At 41.6% G+C, this 16,210-nt stretch overlaps 1 long non-coding RNA gene across 1 annotated transcript; it reads left to right on the top strand.

Annotated features, from left to right (window-relative positions):
• The first annotated feature begins 121 nt into the window (after nt 1-121).
• LOC116423423 lies at nt 122-5,648 on the top strand. The gene is made up of 3 exons (XR_004234034.1): nt 122-977; nt 4,533-4,633; nt 5,374-5,648. It is a non-coding gene; the product is annotated as an uncharacterized LOC116423423 (long non-coding RNA).
• Nucleotides 5,649-16,210: the final 10,562 nt, after the last annotated feature.

Below are 16,210 nucleotides of genomic sequence, written 5' to 3'. Positions count from 1 at the left end.
AGGCTCGGATTCCCACAATACACCGCCCCGGTCGGGAGGGGAGTGAGTGACTCCGGAGACTGCGCCTGCGTCTGTGCCGAGCTGTGATTGGCTCGCGGAGATTTTTGCAGAAGGAGGAAGTAGGGGCTGACTATTTTTCGTGTCCTCCCGGAAGTGGAGGTGAACTGTTTCTTCTAGGAGGGAACGTGTGCTAATGAAGTCCCAGTTTCTGATCCCATACGCTCCCGTGCTGTGGGTGCGGCGTGAAGGACTCTATTTAATGGGCTGGGACGGTATCCCCTCACCCCCCGGAAGTGGCTGGTGCTGGATAGAGGGAGAATTCCCTCCCGCGCGGGCCCGTCCGAAACCCCGCTTCTAGGGCCACAGGCTGCCGAGGACTCATCCTCCCACCAGGAGTTGTTTTAGTTTTCGCCCCTACGTATCTATTTAGCTCTCGTGCGCGCGCGTGTATTTGCATATGCAAATACATTTAGATATTATAGCAGTTGTCAAATTAAGGTAGACTGAAGCACGAATTCCGAGCAAGGTCAGAATCCGAATTTAAATAAATTAGCATCCCGGCTTCCACGGTAAAGACGCGGTTATGCAGTGAGCGAGTTCTTATAGTTTTGGGGAGTACGGAAAATAGTACGGCTGAGGGAAGAAAATACGGTGGTTGGACATTGGGAATGAAAACGAGCAACAACCTCCCCTTTCCCTCCCGAGACTAAAATGTTCCTCCTTCGAGTCCAGCCCTGCCCTCAAGGACAGAGAGAGCAAACCAGACGTCACTGAAGGATACCTTGTGGGTCTGAACATCCTAGACCCGATTCCTTTTTTTCCATCTGCATCCTTCATGGGCAACAGATTTCTTTGACGAAAGAATAGAGGAATAGGAAGAGAACTGGATTTCCAAACATAGGACAGCCAAATTTCTGAGTTAAGTTTAGAGATGAAGAATCACGAATTGGGCTGTTACAGGACAAAATCGATTAATTGTGAGTAGTATCACTACAAAAGGCATCATCTGATTATTTCAATATATACAAATATGTTTTTTCTATAGCTACATAGTGATGTTTTATATGCAGATGTGCAAATATATAGATATTTGGAGATTATGTATGTAAATATATTTATATATCTTTCAGCAGATTTACATACCCATATAAATATATACAGATAATCCATAAATGTCTGTTGATATTTCTGTTATATTTATATATTTTTTTTATATAGACATATAGGTAGCTATATGTGCATGTTAATATCTATATAGAGATGTCTATACATATATATTTAAATAAATACATAGATAGCAATAGTAGCTATATAGTTATATTGGCACACAAAAACACATGTTGTAATGCTGGAGGAACTGAGGCAGGAGAGAGATTAGAGTTTATTATTGGAGGGCATAATTGACTGGATTGAAGGATAACTTGTTGGTCTAAACATCCTAGACCCGATTCCTTTTTTTCCATCTGCATCCTTCATGTGTAACAGATTTCTTTGACGAAAGAATAGAGGAATAGGAAGAGAACTGGATTTCCAAACATAGGACAGCCACATTTCTGAGTTAAGTTTAGAGATGAAGAATGATGAATTGGGCTGTTACAGGACAAAATCGATTGATTGTAAGTAGTATCACTACAAAAGGCATCATCTGATTATTTCAATATATCCCCAAACAATCCCCAATCCTTATATGCCTATTTTACAAACAAAGAAGGGGACAGAAATGGGAAAACTTCTTCACAGACTCATTTGGTTCTGTCAGGATGGAGGGGAGGCCATAAATTCTTATTAAAAGCCAGAGTCAGGATGTCTGAATAAACAGTAGTAAATATGTCAATGAGGTATCCAGGATAGTCTTGTCTCTTGGAATATTTTATAGGTATAGCGTAAATTCTTGAGGACAGAGTTAGGAGTCAGGAAGTCTGATCTCCTTATCTTGAGTTTTACATTGACAATTTATAACCTTAGAGCAAATGGTCCTCAGTCTTAATGGACCAGAGGTGGGTTTTATAACTAAAGGCATTGAGGTAGAACAGTTAAGGAAACTTAGAACAATTCAGGGACACTCAGTCAGGACAATAAGGGAAACTAATGCAGGGAGACTGAGTCAGGACAACTAAAGAGAACTGTGGCACAACAATATGTGTGTGTATATATATATATATATATGTATATATATATATATATACACACACATATAACTATATAGAGATTTACAGGTTTTTAAAAAATATATGTAATATCTAGAAACAGCTAGGTGGTATAGTCCATAAGCACTGGGCCTAGAATCAGAAAGGCTTGAGTTCAAACTCACGCTCAGATACTTACTAGTTCTGTGATCCAGGCAAGTCACAACCTGAATTTGAGTTCCTCGTCTGTAAAATGGGAATACATTAAAGAAGGAAATGGCAAACCATTCCAGTTATCTTGCTGTGCCTCAGTTTCACTGAATTATTATTCCCTGAATAAAATTATTATAGCCCTACTCCTTTGTTCTTAGGAATGGGGAAATTAAGTTAGAAAAGAGACCCTGAAATATCATGGAGTCATAAAACATCTCAAATGCCTGATAGGATAATTCCCCCTCCTTTGAGTATTGCCCCTTTCCTGGCAGTCTCTTGCCCTCTGACTTTCTTATCTTGCCCCCATTCTGTCTAATTTTATGGTCCTTTCTTAGGACTAAGTTATGATCCTTTCCTAGAATTATGGCTTGTCCCCGACCCAGTATCCTTGCCCCCCCCCCCCTTGCCATATATTCTACATAGCTAAAAACAAACAAACATATAAAAGGCCTCTGCCTCAGTTGCTGAGGATTTAATGTCTTTTTGGCATGAGCCCCATTCTACTGATTATCCCAAACTTTCCACAGTTTATTAAAAACCAACCTCTGCCTTGCCTCAGTTTCTCCAGCATTACAATCTTTACCAAGAATACCCTACTAAGGGGTCATGAAGAGTTGGACATGCTCGAACAAAGCAACTACAACAGCATTTGATATATATATCCTGACTGATGTTTATATATATATATATATATATATATATATACACATGTATATATACCCATATGTACAGAGCATATATGGCTATATTTTATATGTAAATTTATTATATTTATATTGTATATTATATGTAAAATATATTATGTTATATAATTATTATTTATAGTTTTAATATTTATGTATTTTATCTATGTGGCACATGTGGAACATACATAACACATGTATAAATATAATACAATGTATAAATATATGGAGCACATCAGTTCAATTAAGGGAGGAGGAAGCATGTTCATCAGTACAGACAGTCAAGTATAGAAGCCAGAGGATCCAACAGCCAGGAAATAAACCAACCATCTTCAGCTTGGGGAATTCTAACTTTTAATGTGCCTCCGTTAATTTCTGGATCTGTTAATGAGGAGTATTTACTATAGCTCTTGACAATCCTACTGCTTCTTTAAATATTGCTGCAAGGAATGTAAGGAATATCCTAATGATTGTCCTTTCAAATAGACCTATATGCCATGTAAGGAAACTGTCCATGCGGCCCAGAGGCCATGTTTCTTTGAATTTTATATAATGTGAAATTTACAGAGATTGGGGAGCAGAAAGCAAAGCTGGCCACCATTTTTTTGGCTCTTCATTCTGTAGAAAGATCTAATAAATTTTTCCTTTTTCTCTAGCCTGTTAAAATATGTGTTCACATATATGGATATGCATACATTGTACCTATTTATATGTGTGGCCATATACATGTGTCTGTGCGTGTGTGTTTGCTTAAATGATTGTCCTTGCATATGAAATTGTGTATGCCTCATATTATGTACATGTATACACGTGCATTTGTGTAACTGAAATGTGAGACTTTGGTGACCAGCACAATACAAATGGGCTAGTGGTGGTTACAGATAAGGAGATGGGGTTGCTGAGAGTTCAACAGAGCCCTTTATTGAAAGAATTCATGTTGCTTATATACCTTTAAAACAACAGAACAAAGCATTATTCTGTGACCAACCCTGGTTCCTGTTTTGTATGATATGATTCCCTTAAGCATGTTATTTTCTGGAGATTCCATCTTGTGTAAAGTTCACAGTGCCCCAGGAAATGTGCCAGGACCTTATGCTTTGTCATGATTTCAACCTTAAATGCATCCTTGATTTATCTTAGGAGGAGGGAAACATGGCAGTTATCAAAGTCTTTAGCTTCTTGGGAGTTCTCTACATGAGACTGGGCTGTATATATCATATATGGTATGTACACATTTGTGTGTGTGTGTATACATATATATATATATATATATAGTGCATATATTAAATGCATTTGAAGTAGTGATACAAAGCATTTCTACATGCTAGAGATTCATCAAGTATTCCATTGGGGCCAGAATAATGAGCCATTCAAAAGACTAGTTCCAGCCTTGAAGTCAGCTCTTCTCTCTCAGTTTTATAATATTAAAAATAAAGATCAAAGAGAATAACAGTATATGACCCAAATTGTAAACACATGAATGTAATTTGAGCCCAATATCTTTGTATAGGAGAGGAAAAATTGATCCTTGGTGCTATTCTCCTGGTTTCCTTGCATCCCTACCCTTTTTTGCTCACTGAAATCAAGATTCCTATCCATAATGCTAACAGGGTAGGTTTTCTGCTGCTTTATTTATATTTCTATCTCGGGGGGGGGGGGGGGGGGGGGGGGGGGGGGGGGGGGGGGGGGGGGGGGGGGGGGGGGGGGGGGTTGGGGGAGTGGATCTCTAAACTCCAGAAGTCCTTACACACAAAGGACTAAGCAGCCTGTTCTCCTTTAGAAGAGAAGGCAAAGAATTCAAAATTTATATGACAAATTCCACATATACCATAACAACCCGAAAATATTTCTTATTCAGGCCAGAGACATACATAGATGTTTAGTGATTACAGATAAATATCTTGGGATCTACTGCTCAGCATTGCAAGTCATACCACATTTTCATTGATCACTGTTCATTGCTGACTTGGAAGTCTGATGAGTTGTTAGAAAACAAATAGAAAAAGCGAGACAGTGTCCAAACTTCCGAAAAGTTGGATTCTTATGCTGAGTGTAACTAGTATGGTAAGATATAGGTAGTGTCCTTCTCCAAAACCCACCAAAAAAACACCATGGGGATGGCCCACAAGTAGATTTTACGGGAAAAATTTAACCTCAAGGGACATGATTAGAATTTCTGACAGGGCAGAGGCTGCTTGATACCCTTACAGAGAGTGGGTCTCAGAAGTCTGACATAATTTGGTTTTCATTCAGGACCTCCTCATTGTGTATTTCAAATAACCCATTTTTCTTATCTAAAAACTGATTACATTGATCAGTTATCTTTTCTATCTTCCTTTGATATTTTACAGACACTTGACAGGAGTGGGATACTTCTTTTTCTGAAATCAGAGACCCACAAGTTTGTTCTTTTTTTCTTGGAAGATCTACCAGTTAGAAATCAGATTACCTAATGTTATATTGTTTCCTTTTAATTAATTGTGAGTATTTGTCATTGTTTTTAAGGTATAAAAAGTCTGTTTGCCCCTGTATTGGGATCCAGGCCTAAGCTAAGGAAGTCTGGTCCCAGCTTATTGAACATTTGCTATGTATTGCTTAATAAACCCAAATGCTCCAGAGACTGAACCTTTTGTTTCCTCAGTCATTTCATCTTTCACCCACTACAAAAGACATTATTTTAAATGCATTGACAAAGAAAGCACTATACTTACTCAGCTTTCACCCAAGTGGATTGGGAGGTGGGAGGTGATCAATTCCTCACATCTCTGAAAAGTACTAATGAAAAAAATGCTTTCTTCCTTTCAGAATGGGAATAAAACAATGCACACACTTAGTCTTTGCTTTAATTTAGCAACACATCTTGTATTGGGGATAGATCACATGCTTTGTCCACTTGATAAAGGGAATTCATTTCAAGCTCCTAGTTGGTCTTCCTGTATCCTTGTGGGTTTATTTTACATGGAAATGATCAGAACCCCCACTTTTTCTTAAAAGTAATTTATTTGAACTATTGTTTGTTCCCTATTATATTTGGGAAGAATTAAACAGGGACTAGTACCAGTTCGTCCCCTGACCCTGCTCCATTTGTCTGGACTCAAGATTCTTACGGACAAGAGCCATACGTTCCTGATAACCCCAGTTTCCAATTTCAGAGTAAGAGGTCTCATCATTTGAAGCTTTGGGCATGGAGATAAGGTTGAGGAGGAAAGGGAAAGAAAAATGGTAAGTGTTGGGACTCAATAAGCAAAGTATTGATTGATATGCCACGGGACAAACATATATCCAGAGGGGGCATACACAGAATTTGAATGGGTAGCATTTAACAAGGATGTCACTTTCTGGCTCCACGGAGTAGATCAATTACAAGTTGGTAGGTAAAAGGGATAATATGTAGAGTGACAGAGAACATACCAGGATGGAGGTTTTGAGGTAGGATATTTCCCAGTGTACTTTCTGCAGCTATGTCTTTTCCCTAGCACAGTGGAATTAGGGAACCAGTAACTGCAGTTTTTGGTGTATATACATAATACTGCCATTGTTTTTGAAAATGGTGGAGGTCTGTGTACAATTATCCTACATGATGTGGGTGTAATTTGGGGTTTTACCATTAGTGGTAATAATGCTGTTCTAGTGGCAGTGCAGAGAATTGTGGGAATCCCCTTCTTTGGTCAAAGGTGCAGGTCCAACGTGAAAAAAATTCACGAACCCAAAATTTTAGTGGCAAAAAAAGTTTATTGGAACTGAGAAGTCAGCTTTGCTAGGGAGACTTTTGAGTGGCAAAGTCCTGTTAGGAAAATAGACATTAGCACTAAGAAGAGAATGTTTTCATAGTGGGCTAAAGTCCTGGTAGGCAGCTGTGTCAAGAAGATAGAGGACCCTTGGCAGAAGCTTAATTCCTACTTCAGACTTCTGCAAAGATATGGAGTTCAAAATTGTCCTTTACAGACGGCTGAGGCTAAGGTACCTAGTTGAAAAGAGAACCAATACCCCCAGGCCTACATACTTATCTTGGGGTTTCAAGTCATTCAATATCAGACCCAGATCTCCAACTAAATGAAAATCAGTTTGAAGGCTTCCTGAATGGAGATCAGGCTAACCAAAAAATCAAAGGGGGTGAGGGAGTGATTTGCTTTAGAAAAGGCCCAGTCTGGAAAATATACCTTCTCTCTGGAGTCTAGAAGACCTGGAATCAAAGGGGACAAAATTTCAGAGTGATTATTTTAGATTAAAGGGGACGCAGTTTTACCCCAGGACAGTAATATTTCCATTTATACATGGATAGGTAAATTACCCTATTTGTGCTGTTCCTTCTAAACTAATCAGTATAGGACCAAAGTTTTGGGATTCAGTATATGTGGTGTTGGAAAAGGGAAGGCCGGGATTGAAATTTATGCTAGGAATGAAAAGACTGGAGGCAGACCTTGGAAGTTTTAAAGTGGAGTTTATTGTCCTAAACAATAAAAGGTGGGGGTTTACAAAAACTAAAACCACTAAGGGGAGGGGATTCTATGCCATAGGCAAGAATTACAAAAGGAATAGAGCAAAGAATACATTCCTTAATTCTAGGTGGAAACAAAGGAAAGGCACACATGACCACAAGTTTTTGCTAATCTAAGGGAGATTCTTTAAATGTCAGGATGCTCTCAAAGCTTAATGAACATAACCTTAAGACAAAAGGGGCCCCATCTTGCAGGTGTTACTGCCAAATTACCGGTATGCTTCAGGGAGTTGCATGTTCCAGGAAAAAACCAATCACTGACCATGAGAAGTTTCAAGGGACCCCAAGCAGTTTCAAGTGCTCCCTCTCCCAAAAGCACAGGGGGTCACAGGATTCAGAATGTGAAGGGGAGGTTTGGGCCCCTGAACCCAATCCAGTTTTCCTAAGGATAGGAGCTATAGCCTACTAATCCAGGATCTAATATTCCCTACTGTTTTTAGGAGGATACTCAAACCATTGAATCATCGTTGTAGCACCATAACTTTGGCTGATTATTCGAGACCAGATAAGTCTAGAAAAGATGTAGGGACTATGGGAATTAAACAGGGACTGGTACCAGTTCGTCCCCTGACCCTGCTCCATTGGTCTGGACTCAAGATTCTTATGGACAAGAGCCAGATTTTCCCTGATAACTCCAGAATTGTTAGCATAAATCAGTATTCCTCCATTAGGGCTGCACAGAGGCCTGCCCATTGCAAGAATAGCAGATGAAGCTGTTGAGGTCTAGATGTGGGGTACCTAAATGAAATTAGGGTTTAGTTGAGGTCTAGTGGCAGGTTAGGGGTACAGGGAGTCAAACAGAGCTCCTTTGCAACTCCCTGCATTTGGCGCAAGGATACGGTGGTAAATGAAGTCTAGTCGCAGCGCGAGTCCTCAATAATGTAATGCCAAAGAAAGAGACAAGACAGAGATTAGAGACCAATTCAATAATTTATTAAATGTTGAGAAATACTGGGACCAATGGATCCATGTTGATCCCAGGGCTAGATGAGACTATCTTCTCAAAGAGTCTAGTATCAGGGTAGCAAACTTTTTATGGAATAAAAAGAACAATGACATTACTGATATTCTAATGAAATCTGAAATGGATAAACCTTTATCTTGTCAAACATTAAGGAATGTCTATAAAACCTTTATCTCAATCATTAAGAGGGGACAGTTATAACCTAAGGCAGAATAGCGAAATAGGACAATTGGAAAACTGGGTCACCCCATTAAAAGGGACTTTGGCATAACATTCCCCCCTTTTTCTCTTGGAACTATTCAAATCTTTGAATTACCTTCCTCTAGAAGGCCTTACCACCATAATTTGAACAACCCTATGTGAAGTAAATAGACCAAATAAAAATCAAAATAAAGCTAGACCAATACAAGGACTTATGTCAAGGTCAAGTCTCTCTCTGATAACTCCAGAGTTAATCAGCAGTACACAAAGTTCCTTATTTCAATTATTTCTGACAATCAATTGTCAGATCCTCTGCAGTTGGGGAGTATATGGATAGCTGTGGCCACTTGTGCATGACTTAGCCTCTGCTTACAGAGCAGCAGGCAGGAGGTAGTTGTGTTGCCCATTCAGAGGGGCAGCCGGCTCCAGGAGAGAAGGGTGAGGCTTGGAGTACCCCCACCTGTCCCGCCCAGAGGAACAAACAAGGCTGCTACTAGAATGCAGATTATGCACAGTTAGACCAAGGCAAGGCAAACCCCAAACTTTTAGAGGCCTCAATATCAACAAGGTCCTTTTAAGTACGCTGAACTACTAATTAAAGACCTGGGGTAACAGGAAATGGAGAAACAGCTCAGAGAGGACTACCAGTTCCAAGACAGGTATCCAAATTCTGGTTGTTTCTAAAAAATAATCCCCAAAACTGAGTCTGCTAGGGCAATTCCAACAGAATAAGGGATTTCTAATAAAGCACAACCAGCAAATCGTAGTCTAGTAAATTTAAGCAAGGAGTAAAGGACTTCCAATTAAATCTGAATTAGCAAGATACCAGTTTTCCCAATTTCCTATTTCTTCTCCTCCCTTTTTTTTCTTTTGGAAAGGAATTATCAAATGACCATCCCACATATAAATCATATACATAACAGACTAAAAGTTCTTCAAACATAACAGCAATAATTACACAAGTTTAACAATTTCCATCCCAAGTCTTAAAACACAGCACAGTAATACAGGGAAAATTCTAACAAGTCAACCACTTTCCCACTCCCCCCCATCAGTCCAAATTACATCAGGAAAAATGGGCGATGGCTGTCAATTGCTTCTTCATGCTGAACAGGGACGATGCTCGGTCTGCTAGGGGGATGGGTCTGTAGTGTGGCAAGCTGACAAACAAAGGTTTGATCTAGGTCCCAGAAGCAAGTCAATATATCTGCAATTTGACCAAATCTAGAAATAAAAACAAATCTAACAAAGAAAAGTTAGGACAGTCTGAGATAGAAAGACTCGTCCACAAGGACTACAACAAGATGTGACCTCTCATTAGTTAAAAACCTTAAAAAACTTGAATATCCAGACACAATATCTAGTAACCAACAGATGACCAGACCAAATACTTATTTGCTCAAGTATTTAGGATATAGTGATTATACATAACCAGATTGGAAACAGCAAGGTATGACATAATTGAATTAACAATTTCTTATTGACTATTGCTCTGATTATAGAAATCAGTTACAGGAGGAAAAAATGCAGTGACATATTAATTACAAACCCAAGATATTTTACCTCTAGTAACAAATCCTAAACAGATATTTGCCATAACCTTATCAGTTTGCTGCTTTTAAAATGTCTGAAACAGGAAGGGGGGAAGAACAGAGTTCCATGTGACTACCCTTCCCCTAACTCCACAAGGGTGGGGAGTGAAGTCGAACTAAACTTCACCCCAGGCTAACTAAATGCTCCTATAGCTGAAGTGGCAGCAGTGGGGGGTGAGTTTAAATCTTTACAAAAGATCCCTACCCCACCCAAAATTTAAAGTGGCAGAAATCAGTGGGTGGGTGGGGGAATCCCATAAAACCTACATGTCCAGCAGTATTTAAAGCATATAATCCATTTCTATCTCATTTCAAATAATAAAACAACATAGTTTCTTTCTCTCCTTCTGGCCCCGTGTGGCCATCATTCCCAATGGACTTCTCCTAAGCCCAGTTTGGCCAGGTGAAGCTTTCAGAAAAGTCCTTGTTAACATACTTTAGGTAAAATTAGAGGCACATGACCTCTTTCAGGCAAGTTAACAGAACATTTTTAACAAGCTATTGTTCCTTTAAGATCTTATACTTAAGGATAACAAATTCATTTCCCAAATTTAGAATCATCTTTAAATTCCTAATCAAATATTTTCACCAGCTGGAGTTCAGTATTGAAATAACCAATTCCCAAATTTGATCATTGTTCTTAAATTTAACAGAGCTCTCAAATGAACAAAACAAATTACAATTTAATACAGACAAAAATCACACAGAACACAGAGCACAACTAGACTATCTAATAACATACAAGACATACAGAACACTGATGACACAGACTGCACAATTACACCATTCAGTAGGACACTAACATTAAAGCCAAACCAAATGGCGTTTTAAAATCCCCAGTCTTTGTAGATAGCCCCCTGAGCATGCAAAAGTGGGAGCAGCCGGCATTACTCTAACACAGGATGACCCAAGCAGGGAAACTGAGTCCCGTTTTCAAATGTATATCCTTCCCACTCGTTGGAAGAAGTGGGAGGACGTCTTGGAGAAATGCATTGAGATGCAAAGGACGAGCCTTTGTCTCTGGAAAAGGGTTGGACAGAAAGAGTTTCCTTAAGCAAAGCATCTGTTCCAGGAAAAGATTTTTGAGGGCAGTGGAGTGTCTAGATTACTGAGAAGTAAAAACTTAGTTTTCTAAATCTTTGTAGCCTCCCTCGTATCTCTTTTTAGAGATAGAGCGGCAGCACGCAGCAATTCCTAAAAAATTGTGCCAGAGCTCCCAAGAGCTCCAAACAAGGACTGCAGTCTTGATGACTGCAGTGTCTACCACAAAATAAGGAAAGTCTTTTACCTTGTCCAGAATTCCATTATTTCACACTCCAGTAGCGACCCCCGCGTCCAGTAGGCCACTCATCAACCAAGCAATTGACACCCCCAAAAAGGGCACCCGGAGTGACAACCGCAGCCAGTTAGACACTAATCAATCAAAGCAACTGGTACCCCAAGAAAAGGGCACCCCAAAAGTGACAAATGTGTCCAGTTAGTCACTAATCAACCAAACAAAACAAGTCTTAAGACATAACCAGATGGTACCCCAAAAGGTACCCAGACAAACTTACTCTCCTCTGGCCAAAATGGGGTTGTCTACCATCAGGCTACTGTGGCTGGAAACTGCTTTGGAGGAACTGGGCACCCCATTAAAAGGGAACTTTGGCATAACAATAAAAGCATTTATTGGTATGAGAGCTAGATTGATAAAAGAGGTTTATTATTGGGTTTGGAAGTAGGAGATAGGTAAAGGTAGAGGTAAGGATAGCACCAGACAGAGGGTCCTCACATGGCTAGCATGTTTGTAATCTCTGCAAAGAGGAAAAAGACAGGGAGCAAAGCCTCTTATTGAGACAGAATTGAAGATTTTCTCCTTCCAGGATTTTCCAAGTTCGGGGGTCCCCTCTTCATCCCCCCCCTCAAGCAGTCACCTCCAAAGGCATGTGGGGAAAAGGGGCGCCGATCTCCTCTTAACTGCTTCGAGCTGGCAAGGGTCGTAGAGATTTGAGGTTTCATGCCAGGAGGTGAGGCATGAGGTGTGGGGATGGCAGCGGGGCATTTTGTGTTTTTTTGTGTTGTGAGGCATGAGGTGTGGGGATGGCAGCAGGGCAGGAGGTGTTTGTCCCGGTCCGTCGTTCCCAGTCAGTTGTCCCATGTTCTCCAGGCTGAAGGGCACTTGAGAGTCCAAAGTTTGAAGCCCAGATCTTGGGAGAAGGCTAAAACTGGGGTGACAATCAGGGTGGAGATGGCACAGCAGGAAATGCATCAGGTTCCCTTCTGTGGGCTGCCTGTAAGAATGCTGATGGCCCATCTAACTATCAAAGAGAAATAGGAGAAAATGCTGGGAGCAAAAGATTATTTGTCCATAGTAAAAAGTGTTAAGTAGCCTACAGTTTAGCCCTTTCACTCTTAATTTCCAGGAAAGCTCATTTCTCCTGGGGTCGGGATTAAAGGGTGTGGATTAAGAAGTCAGGAGAAACAGGGGGCCTTGATATCTAGTCAAGATAAAAATGCAATTTAAGCTTTTAGAAATCTTTCAACTGTGCTGCCTTTCTTTTTAAAAAAAAAAAAAGTTGGTTCCTCAATAAGCAAAGATCCTGAACCTTCCCCCCACTTTCCCCACTCTTATGGGGGAGGGGTGGAAGGGGTCAGAGGGAGTGCAAAGTATCAGCACTGCCAACCCAATTTACCAGCCCCTGAGGTGTTGGAACTGTCCTGGGATAAAAGGGGAAACAGGGCCAGACCCCAATTCCCTAACGAGGAGCAGGATCCCAGGGGCCAATTCAGCCCCTGTGGTGTGACGCAGTTTCTCCATTGTTCCTCCTGCTCGAACTCAGGACAGAGACTGGGGTCTCCTCAGACAGTTTCCAGAGTACCTACATGCCTAAATCTGGGAGAGATTTGCATTAGGAGGCACTTCCGCTCTGTTCCGAGTGTTTTTTTAGGAGGCAGAAGTTGTCCTGAGAAGAAAAGAGCTGAAGAGTCTCAGGTTAGAGTTAAAGGGAAACCAACAGCTGTTAGCAGCAGAGTGGAAGAAACATTGAGGTTTGGACCCCGAAAAAGTTGAGGTGGTGGGTGGGTCCTAGGTTTCATTAGGTTGAGTTTTTCAGCTTTAAAAGACACAAGTGTGCTGGGTGTGTTTTGGCTCCCCGCTTTTGCCTGAGGGCACAAGTGTTAATCAGTCCCAGGATTCTAAAGAAAAAAGCACTTTAGAGGATGGACTTTGTGGAGAGATTGGAATTCACCTGATCTATTCAGAGTTCAGGTGTTGAGATTGAGGCATTCTTCTAAAGCCCAGTGTTTATCTTTGCATTAAGAGGGCTTAAAATGTCTAGAGATGGGGGAGGGAAGCCAATTCATAGCAAAACCTGAAGACTTTCCCGCCTTCCTAGGCGTCTCTAGAAGGTGTCACAAAGGACCTCCTAGAAGGCCGTTTGCCTAAGAAAAACCAGGAGTTCATCCTCACAGCGTCCTATGAGTGACTAATTTCCTCTGAAAGCTCCTGGAGCCTGTCAGCAAGCTCAAATTAGCCCGGGACTTTGAGCCGCCACCGGTTATAGAGGGGTGATGTGCCGAGTTTGCCTCAGTGGAAACCCAAGAGGACCACTAACATTGAGGGCAAGGTAGCATAGAAGTGTGGTAGGAGTGGGTGTGTTCTCCATTTCAATAGTTCCTCACTTAACTCTAGACAGTATGCATATTCTATATCCCCAGGGCTCCTTGAGCCTAATGTCTCAAGGAATGGGGGAGGGAAAACGGGCAACAAGTCTAGAGCACTTGAGAAAAGAACAGGAAAGACAGACTTCTTTCCTTAAGGTGTTCCACCGAATTCTTAAATGGCTTCAGTTTCTCCCATTAACTCATTTCTTGCTGCCGTCAAGGAATTAAGGGAGAAAAGAAAAAAAAAGCCATCTTCTAAAGAATTTAATTTGCCTTGACCCGGAATTTTATTTCCGAGCCATCATTCCAAAGGTCTTTCTTGAAGCTGCAACATGGCCAGGGTTGGAGCCCAGAAAAAACCTTTTAATTGTTGGCAGGGACATAGAATGCCAATCCAGAAGATAGAACAGAGTGTGCCAAGAGCAAAAGGTTTTAGGACTAAGAAAATTAGGAGCAAAAGAGTTCCCATCTTTAGGGTTAGGTAGGAAAGTGAGAGTGAGAGAGAGTGGGAGAGAGACAGACCTAGCCTGGTTTACCTAGGTTATCTCTCTCCACAAGCTGCTGAGAAAAGGTTTTAAGTAGTGTCCTGAGGCTAAGAAAAAAAATCGTGAGCATTTTAAAATACCCTGTCTTTGTAGACAGCCTCCTGAGCATGCAAAAGCGTAATTCTGAGGCTTCTATAGTTAAAAGACCATGACGGGAGGCATTGCTCTAAAGCAGGATGACCAAATCGGGAAACCGAGTCCCATTTTAAAATGTATGGGACAAGCATGCTTCCTGAGGGCTGGAAGCTGCTGTTTTAAGAGCCAGGTAAGGATCTGGAAGGGCTTGGCTCACTTGTTCAGATTGCCAGAAAAGTTCTATTTTAAAAGTTGGTGAAAACCTTTCCGGAGATCTGAGAAGATTAAGATTGAGTCCCCAATCTCCCCACTGTACAGTAATCCCAAGAAGGGGACAGGATAGGAGCATTTAAATGGCAAGTTGCCAAGCCACATGGGAGAGGTCTGAAACAGGCCTCCAGTTCTATGCTTCCCATTCCATGGAAGAAGGGGGAGGAAAGGCCAGAGCGAGGGTGGGGGAGGAAGAGATACCTGGTGCAGTGCTTCCCAAATGGCGAGGGCTCCTCTGGTGATTCCACACAGGAACTTGAGGGCAGGGCAGCTCACCTAAGCCCCCAAATCTTGCTGGGAGAGCAAGACCTGAAGGAGAGACCGCTCACCCCTGTCCAGGGAGTAGCAGCCGTGGGCAGAGACATTCTCTAAACTCACCCCAATTCAGTGACCTTTCTCCTCGTGGCTAGAGCCTGACCATTAGAGACTCCATTATATTTAACAGTGGAGTGGGAGAAGGGCTGAAACACGGCTCCTCTTACATTTCTCTGGTTATCTCCCCAGAACAGATCAAAGAGAGCGCTGGTCTGGGACCTCCGAGAGGAGTGGGGTCCCCAGAACGGCCATGTGTCTCCTTGGTGGGGGGGCAAGGGTGTTAAAAGAGACATTTCCTCTCTGTCTTGGAGTCCCTGCCTGAGAGCAGGGCTTCCTGGTGGGGAAAAAAGATTAGAAATGCATTGAGATGCAAAGGCCTTTGTCTCTGGAAAAGGATTTGAACAGAGTTTCCTCAAGCAAAGTATCTGCTCCAGGAAAGATTTTAGAGGCAGGGGAGCTCGAGATTGTGGACAGGTAAAAACTTTTAGTTTTCCAAATCCTTGCAGCCTCCCTCTTATTTCTTAGAGACAGAGAGCCGACAAAAGAAGGGCTTTTGTCAGACCGCAGCAATTCGTAAAGAATAGTGCCAGATCTTAGAGCTCCCAACAATGACCCAAACCTGACCCAAGGGCTTTGGGTATCCACTGCAAGAAAAAAAGTCTTTTACCTTGTCCAGAGTTCTGGATTGCCTGTTAAGAATAGAGGCCTTTTCACCTGAAATGCAAGTAGGGTGAGGCAGATATTCTCCCCTCTACCTTAGAGATAGAGTGAGACAAAGAAGGAACGCAGATTCTTCCCAGAAGAAGTACTGCCTGAACAGCTCAAAACCCAGATTGGTTCTGAGTGCTCCCAAAAGGTTGGGATTCGGTTTGGTCCCCAAATTATCTAGCTTCCAGTATTCGTTTGGTCAGGGAACCAAATGTTGAGGTCTAGATTTGGGGTACCTAAATGAAATTAGGGTTTAGTTGAAGTCTAGTGGCAGGTTTGGGGTACAGGGAGTCAAACAGAGCTCCCCTGCAACCCTCTCGGATTCGGCGGTAAATGAGGTCTAGTAGCAGGCGAGTTCCCAATAAAGGAATTGGC

The sequence above is a fragment of the Sarcophilus harrisii genome, chromosome 4, assembly GCF_902635505.1.
Source record: "Sarcophilus harrisii chromosome 4, mSarHar1.11, whole genome shotgun sequence".
NCBI lineage: Eukaryota > Metazoa > Chordata > Mammalia > Dasyuromorphia > Dasyuridae > Sarcophilus > Sarcophilus harrisii.
The sequence above is the reverse complement of the archived record's forward strand: the minus strand, read 5'-3'. Positions and strand labels throughout refer to the sequence as shown.